Source organism: Lampetra planeri, unplaced genomic scaffold, assembly GCF_965212315.1.
Source record: "Lampetra planeri unplaced genomic scaffold, kcLamPlan1.2.h2 scaffold_2150, whole genome shotgun sequence".
Classification (NCBI taxonomy): domain Eukaryota; kingdom Metazoa; phylum Chordata; class Hyperoartia; order Petromyzontiformes; family Petromyzontidae; genus Lampetra; species Lampetra planeri.
The window spans coordinates 7,067-16,254 of NW_027614915.1; the positions used below are offsets into that span (position 1 = coordinate 7,067).

The 9,188-nt window shown below is 56.8% G+C and overlaps 1 pseudogene; it reads left to right on the top strand.

The window, feature by feature from the left end:
* The first annotated feature begins 3,753 nt into the window (after positions 1–3,753).
* Positions 3,754–3,929, top strand: LOC144740437 (U6 spliceosomal RNA; annotated as a pseudogene).
* Positions 3,930–9,188: the final 5,259 nt, after the last annotated feature.

A 9,188-nucleotide genomic window follows, 5' to 3' on the forward strand; every position in this document is an offset into this window, starting at 1 on the left:
CCCCCCGTGTCTCCAATATCCCCGTGTCTCTCTTCTCCGCGTGTTTCCAATATCGCCGTGTCTCTATTCTCCTCGTGTTTCCAATATCCCCGTGTCTCTCTTCTCCCCATGTCTCCAATATCCCCGTGTCTCTATCCTCCCCGTGTATCCAATATCCCCGTGTCTCTCTTCCCCCCGTGTCTCCAATATCTCCGTGTCTCTCTTCTCCCCGTGTCTCTCTTCCCCCCGTATCTCTCTTCTCCGCATGTCTCCTGTCTCATCACTCCGTCCCTCCCCGTTCCCCGTGTCTGTTCCCCCCGTGTCGACTGTCTCTCCGTATTTCCTGTCTCCCTCGATCACCACCTCCCCGTGTCTCCCGCTCTGCTGTGCACCGCATCGCCACGCATCGTCTCTCCCGTGCCTCTCCTCCCGTCGTACCTCTCCGCGTTTAATTTGCACCCGTGCCTCTCCCCCCCGTGTCCCCGCGCCTGTGCCGTGTCTCTCCGTCTCGTCTCCAGTCGTGTCTCTCTCCCGTCTCCCAGTGGATCCCGTGTCTCCCGTCTCCCCACGTCTCCCCGTGTCTGCGTGTCTACCCGTGTCCCTGTATCTCCCGTCTCCCCGTGTCTCCCCGTCTACCCGCGTCTCCCCGTGTCTCCCAGCATCTCCGCGTCTCCCCACGTCTCCCCGTGTCTCCACGTCTCCCGTGTCTCCCCGCCTCTCCCCGCCTCTCCCAGTGTCCCCGTGTCTCCCCGTCTCCCCAGGTCTCCCCGTGTCTCCGCGTCTACCCGTGTCCCCGTGTCTCCGCGTCTCCCCACGTCTCCCCGTGTCTCCGCGTCTCCCCACGTCTCCCCGTGTCTCCGGGTCTCTCCGCGTCTCCCCGCGTCTCTCCCCACGTCTACCCGTGTCTCCACGTCTCCCCGCCTCTCCCCGTGTCCCCGTGTCTCCGCGTCTCCCCACGTCTCCCGGTTTCCCCACGTCTCCCCGTGTCTCCGCGTCTCCCCACGTCTCCCCGTGTCTCCGGGTCTCTCCCGCGTCTCCCCGCGTCTCCATGTCTCTCCCCAAGTCTACCCGCGTCTCTCGTCTTCCAGAGTTTCCCCGTCCCTCCCCGTCTCTCCGCCGTACAAAAAAAAACTTCGAGCAAAAACATCTGCACCCCCTCCCCCTCCTCCTCCTCTTCTCAATCGATGGCTGTCAAAGGGAGAGACGAACCGTGGAGAACTCTCCCAAACTCTCTCCCGAACTCTCTCGCGAACTCTCTCCCGAACTCTCTCGCGCTCTCCCTGCAGCTCTCCGACTCCTCGTGCCGCTGTCTACGTGGGCGCTCCGCTCCGCTCGTCCATTCAGCCGCATCATCTGCAGTGCCGACAGTATATGTGACCCGCAGGTCTCGACAGTATACACACATACACTGTCGCTATATATATAAGCCGTATAGAAACTCACCGTAATAAGGTCACAATCGATGGAAGCAGTAGCGCAGATGGTAGCACGCTGTACTACAAACCCGGCAAACCTGAGTTCGGTTCCCGCTCACGGCTGACACTAGCGACGATGTTCTGAAGAGGTCCTGGGCCTCCACTAGGTCGACTCAGCCTCAAATGAGCACCTTGTGCGGCGTGTAAACATCGCCACTGGGAGGACAAAGGCGGCCGGGCGTGGTGCTGGCCACCCACCCCCGCATGTGCCGTGCCTGCCTGCACAGGCGCTACTCGCTAACAGCACTTGCCCCGGCAGTCTGTTAAGGCTATACGGGGGATCTTTGTCTTTGCGGAGCGGTGGCGCAGTGGTCAACACGTGATTCACATACCGGGCCACCCCGCCTTGTGAGCACGTGGCGTCCCCAACTCTCGTCGTCATCGGCGATCTCTAAGGAGCTCTCTCTCTCTGTGTGTTTGTGTTACGAAGAGGGCCGTTGCCCGAAACGTCGCCTATTATATATATACACAGGTTTGACTTCAGGGCCACACAAAGTGTTATGATGTGTCGAGTTGTTATACACACACACAGGCAGGCAGGCACAAAAAAGACAAAGATCCCCCGTATAGCCTTAACAGGCTGTTGGGCCAAGTGCTGTTAGAAAACACACATGAAAGCCGGCACGGCACACGAGGGGGTGGGTGTCCAGCACCACGCCCGGCCGCCTTTGTCTCCCCAGCGACGATGTTTACACACCGCCACCAGGTACTCATTTGAGGCTGAGTCGACCTAGGAGAGGCCCATACAAAGAGAGGAGACGAGGCGATAGTTTGCAGATATAATGGAAAGTAGGAAGAAAGGAGAGCGAGCGAGCGAGTTGGGAGAGAGACGAGAAGAGAGAGCGACAGACAGGCGAGATGAGAGCGTGACATTAAAGAGAGTCTGTGTGTGTATATAAAGATCTCCCGTGTAGCCTTAACAGACTGTTGGGGCAAGTGCTGTTAGCGAGCACCTACAAAGGCCGGCACGGCACACGAGGGGGTGGGTGGGCAGTTCCCCACGCCCGGCCGCATTTGTCTCCCCAGTGACGATGTTTACACACCGCACCACGTACTAATTTGAGGCTGAGTCAACCTAGGGGAGGCCCAGATACCGGTTCAGATAATCGTCACCAATGTTGGCCGTCAACGGGAATCGAACTCGGGTCGCCGGGTCCGTAGCGCGGCGCGCTAACCGCTGCACCACCGCTCACACGCACACACGTACACACACGCGCGTGTGTGTGTGTGTGTATATGTGCGTGTGTATATGTGCGTATATGTGAACTATGACAATCATAAATATATATTGCCGTGTGAAAATTAAACACGGTGGAGCGCGCCGCTCGGAGATTATTGAATTCGAGCTGCCGGGACAGACAGCCTCATCCGGCGCGCGGCCGCGTAACGAGCGGGACATGCGGGCGGCGGCGGGGAGGAGGGGACTGCGAATGCTCGCGTGATCATTAGCCGCGAGTCGAGCGCTCGGTGAGACAGAGAGACGTGGAGACTGGCGCTGATGCTGATGATGCTGCTGCTGCTACGACTGTCGCCAGAGACTCGAAGAGATGAATTAGAGAGACAGAGAGAGAGAGGGTGGAAGAGAGAGAGAGAGAGACAGAAGAAAGGAATTGAAGAAATGCGGGGGAGTGGAGGGAGTGGGTGAGATGGTGGTGGTGGTGGTGATGATGATGATGGTGCTGCTGCTGCTGCTGTCACCAGAGACTAGAAGAGAGGGATTGGAGAGAGAGATGTCGAGAGTAAGGAGCAGTGGGCGATGGAGGAGGCCGTGTGCTCGGTGGCAGATGACGGGGAGCTCTGCATGCAATTATGAGCTACCCGTCGGAGGCCGTTGGACTGCGAGAAGGGCTGCGTGCAGAACGAGAGAGAGCGAGAGAGTGAGCGAGAGAGTGAGCGAGAGAGTGAGCGAGAGGTGGGGGTTTTACATGAAGCTAAGTTTAAAAATTGTAAAAAAAAAATTACGAAATGATGAACGAAGCAAAGTGCCGAATACACCGAGCATCTTCTTGTTTCCACTGATCGTAAAAAAAAAAGAGTGAGCGAGAGAGTGACCGAGAGAGAGAGAGCGAGAGAGTGAGCGAGAGGGTGGGGGTTTACATAAAGCAAAGTTATTAAAAAAAAATTACGAAATGATGAACGAAGCAAAGTGCCGACTACACCGAGCATCTTCTTGTTTCCACTGATCGTAAAAAAAAAGAGTGAAATAGAATTGGAAAGGCACGGGCCGGACACGGTGAGTCTCGCGCTGATGAGGCTGCTGATGCGATCAGAGGCGAGAGACGGGACGAGAGTGAGACACATTTGCTTCGGCAGTACGTATACTGAAATTGGAACGATACAGAGAAGATTAGCATGTATGCTTTGGTTCTTTCGGTAAAGTCACGTATAAAGATAAAATAATAAATTAAATAATAGCTCCAAAATTAAGAAAGATTAGCATGGCCCCTGCGCAAGGATGACACGCAAATTCGAGAGCGGGGGAGGGGAGAGAAAGAAAGAGAGGCGAGAGAGCCAAATACAAAGAGAGGAGACGGGGCGATAGTTTGCAGATAGAATGGAAAGTAGGGAGAGCGAGCGAGCGAGTTGGGAGAGAGATGAGAAGAGAGAGCGACAGACAGGCGAGATGAGAGCGTGACATTCAAGAAAGTCTGTGTGTGTGTATATAAAGATCCCCCGTATAGCCTTAACAGACTGTTGGGGCAAGTGCTGTTAGCGAGCACCTACGAAGGCCGGCACGGCACACAAGGGGGTGGGTGGGCAGTTTCCCACGCCTGGCCGCCTTTGTCTTCCCAGTGGCGATGTTTACACACTCCACCAGGTACTCATTTGAGGCTGAGTTGACCTAGGGGAGGCCCAGGACCCGTTCAGATAATCGTCAGTGGTGTTAACCGTGAGCGGGAATCAAACTCTGTTCGCCAGGTTCGTAGCGCAGCACAGCTAACCGCTGCACTACCGCTCCTCCCCCCCACACACACATATATACATATACTCACATACATACACACATACACATACTCACATACACACACATACATACTCACATACATACACACATACACATACTCACATACACACACATACATACTCACATACATACACACATACACACATACATACACATACATACATACACACATACTCACATACATACACACATACACATACTCACATACACACATACATACTCACATACATACACACATACATACACACATACACATACTCACATACACACACATACATACTCACATACATACACACATACACACATACATACACATACTCACATACACACACATACATACTCACATACATACACACATACACACATACATACACACACATACATACTCACATACATACACACATACACACATACACATACTCACGCAGACAAAGATCCCTCAGATAGCCTTAACATACTTTCGTGGCAAGTTCTGTTAGCGAGCACCTACATACTCGCATACACACCTATACACACACACATATATACAATACACACACGCACATATATACATACTCACACGTGTAGACACATACACACATTTATACCGGTCTTGGGAATCCTCTATGTCGACTCAGCCTCAAAGTAGTGCCCGATGCGGTGTGTCATCATCGCCGGGCGTGGTGCTGGCCACCCACCCCCTCGTGTGCCGTGCCGGCCTTCATAGGTGCTCGCTAACAGGACTTGCCCCAACAGTCTGTTAAGGCTACACGGGGGATCTTTGTTTGTTTGAGGGAGCGGAAGAGTCGCGGTCAGCGCGCTGCGCTACGAACCCGGCGACCCGAGTTCGATTCCCGCTCACGGCCAACACCCAGTGACGATTATTTGAACCGCTCCTGGGCCTCCGGTAGGTCGACTCAGCAGTTAAATGAGCGCTGTGTAAACACAATTTAAATAATTATCAGCGCTTGGGAGATAAAGGTGACCGGGCATGGTATTTGCCATCCATTCAGTCCCTCGTGCGCCCGAATAGCAGCAACTTTCCCCAACAGTCTGTGGAGGCTACACGGGGGATCTTTGTCTTCGAGTCTCCCCCACCCCACACTCCACCCCCCACTCCACTCCCTGCCCCCCCCCCACCACCACCACACACCACCCCGTGCCGCTTTCTCCACCACGAATCTCGCGATCTCTTCCCCGGCGCCGATACGCGAAGCTCCTCTCATCCCGCGCCTCGCCACTAAGAGGATCACCCGATTATCCGACCCCGCGTCCCCTCAGCTGACCCCCATCGCCTCTCACGATACTCACCCCTTACCCGCCCCCAGAACCCCCCCCCCCCCACCCCCTTACCTTAACCCCTGCCTGCTCATCCCCTTTCCCCAACCCCTTCCACCTTGAGCGGTACCCCCCTTGCCTACTGGGGAGACACGGGGACACGGGGACACGGGGAGAGGCGCGGAGACGCTGGGAGACACGGGGAGAGGCGGGGAGACACGGGAGACGGGGAGACACGGGGAGACACGGGGAGACACGGGGAGACACGGGGAGGCGCGGAGACGCTGGGAGACACGGGGAGAGGCGGGGAGACACGGGAGACGGGGAGACACGGGGAGACACGGGGAGACGCGGAGACGCTGGGAGACACGGGGAGAGGTGGGGAGACGCGGAGACACGGGAGACGTGGAGACACGGGGAGACGTGGGGAGACGCGGAGACGCTGGGAGACACGGGGAGACGTGGAGACACGGGGAGACGCGGGGAGACACGGGAGACGTGGGGAGACACCGGGAGACGCGGGTAGCCGATGACCCCGCTCGCGGGACTCCCCTAGGTTGACTCGACCGTGAGTGAGTTCCTCGTGTGGTGTGCTAAGCTGCGGCACCGGGGTGCCGTCGTCGTTCTTAATAGGTGCTCGCTAACAGCGCTTGTCCCAACAGTGTGTTAAAGCCTACACAGGGGATATTTGTCTTTGCGCGTGTGTGCGTGATGTGTGAAATGCGGATATGATTATCTCTCTCTGATTCATTCCTTCATCTGCGCCCGTCTCTCTCCCTCTCGCTCTCTCTCTCTCTGCTGTCGATGTGTGAGTCTGCCTCCCTCTCTCGCACCCCCATCTCTCTCTTCTCCCCCCCCCTCTCTCTCTCTCTCTGTTTTTGATTAATTCTGTTATGATTTTCTGTTTCACTTTTTTCATTACGACTTGTTGGGTAGTGCCGGGTAGTTCTGGGTGGTGTTGGATGCTGGATATTTATTTATTTTAAGAACATCGATATTGTGAGCCTGGAGCGGCTCCCCCCCTCCCTCTCCGTATCCCCCCTCCCCCTTCCCCCCCCCCAGCCCCCCTCCCTCCGGGCGCGTGCGCGAGTCCGCGTATTAATAATGAGCAGTGGCAGAGTGGATTAGAGACCCCCCTGGGGCGCCCCCCCCCCTTCCCCCCACGCCATGTCCCCCCCACCCACCCCCTCCCCCACTGCCTCCCCCACTGCCTCCCCCACCGTGCCCCCCTCTCTCCCCCCAAGCGAGACTCAAATTAATTTCGGAACGTCTAACCTGCGACAAATACAACCACAAACACCACCTCCCCCCTGCCCCCATACGAAAGCCGTGCGTGGGTGTGTGTGTGTATGTGTACACTTGTGTGTACACACGTGCGTGCGTGTGTGTGCATGTGCGTGTGTACACGTGCGTGTGTGTGTACACGTGCGTGCGTGTGTGTGCATGTGCGTGTGTACACGCGCGTGTGTGCGTGCGTGTGTGCGCGCGCGCGTGTGTATGTGTACACTTGTATGTGTACACGTGCGTGTGTGTGCGTATGTACACGTGCGTGCGTGTACATGTGCGTGTGTGTGTGTACATGTGCGTGTGTACACGTGCGTGTGTGTGTATGTGTACACGTGTGTGTATGTGTACACGTGGGCGTAGTGTAGTAGTCAGCGCGCTGCGCTACGTACCCGACGACCCGGGTTCGATTCCCGCTCAGGGCCAACACCAGTGTCAGTTATCTGAACCGGTCCTGGGCCTCCCCTAGGTCAACTCAGCGTCAAATGAGTATCTGGTGCAGTGTATAGTAAACATCGCCACTAGGGAGAAAAAGACGGCCGGGCGTGGTGCTGGCCACCCACCCCCCTCGTGTGCCGTGCAGGCACCTTCATAGGTGCTGCTCGCTAAGAGCATTTGCCCCCACCACAAGACTGCCACGGCTGTAGGGGTGATCTTTGTATTTGAGTGTATATTGACGTGCCGCGTGTATGTGTGTGTGTCTACATGCTGCAGTGTGACTGTGTTTATATTTGCATTGTGCGTTTGCGCTGGGGGGGGGGGGGTAAGCGGTAGGGGGTGGGGGGCTGTTTAAGGGAGAGGGGTTGGGGTAGCGGAGACCGGGGGGGGGGGGGGCTAAGTCTCGCGTTCTCAGCCCTCGCGAATTTAACAAAAAAAAAAACCTCGGAAAAAAATCAATTTACTGCACCGCGCTCTCTCTCCCCCCTTCCCTCCCCCCTCTCTCTCATTCTCTCTCCCCCAGACTCCCTCCCTCTCGTCCCCTCTCATCACCCACCCACCCCTCTCCCTCCCATCCCATCTCATCCCCTCTCCCTCCCATCCCACCTCATCCCCTGCCATCCCCTTTGACCTTTCATCACTCCCCCCGGCCCCCCAACTTCTTTGTATGTCTGTGTGTATCTGTGTATGTACGTGTCTTTGTGTGTATGTACGTGTGTTTGTGTGTATGTCTGTGTGTATGTCTGTGTGTATGTACGTGTGTTTGTGTGTTTGTGTGTATGTCTGTGTGTATCTGTGTGTGTATTTGTGTGTATGTCTGTGTGTATCTGTGTGTATGTCTGTGTGTATCTGTGTGTGTGTGCGTTTTTTGTGCTTAATAGGTGCTGCTCGCTAACAGCACTTGCCACAGCAATCCGCTAAAGGCTACACGGGGGATCTTTGTCTTTGTGTGGAGTGGTGGCGCAGTGGTTGACGCAATGCGAGTGGAGTGGTTAGGTGGGTGTGGAGTGAGTGGGGTGTTTATGGAGGTGAGTTTTTGGGTGAGTGTATGGTGAATTGAGTGGTGGCGGGAGGGGTGAGTGAGGTGTCGTGGGGGTGATGGGCGAGGTGAGCGGGGGTTGGTGAATTGGTCGAGTTAGTGGTGAGTGGAGTGGTGAGTGGAGTGGTGAGTGGAGTGGTGAGGGGAGTGGTGAGTGGAGTGGTGAGGGGAGTGGTGAGGGGAGTGGTGAGGGGAGTGGTGAGTGGAGTGGTGAGGGGAGTGGTGAGTGGAGTGGTGAGGGGAGTGGTGAGTGGAGTGGTGAGGGGAGTGGTGAGTGGAGTGGTGAGGGGAGTGGTGAGTGGAGTGGTGAGTGGAGTGGTGAGTGGAGTGGTGAGTGGACGTGGTGAGTGAGCGGCGCTGACTCGGACACGAATTACGGGCGGTGCGGGAGGGAGACAGGGGGAGCCATCTCCTCCCCCTCCCCCCATCACGTACCCCTCCCCCCACTACGTACCCCTCCCCCCTGCCCAATGTCCCCCCTCCCCCCCCACTACGTACCCCTCCCCCCTGCCCCACGTACCCCCCTCCCCCCCACCGCGTACCCCTCCCCCCTGCCCCACGTACCCCCCTCCCCCCCTCCACGTACCCCTCCCCCCTGCCCCATGTACCCCCCCTCCCCCTCACCACGTACCCCTCCCCCCTGCCCCACGTACCCCTCCCCCCCCACCACGTACCCCTCCCCCCCACCACGTACCCCCCTCCCCCCCACCACGTACCCCTCCCCCCTGCCCCACGTACCCCCCTCCCCCCC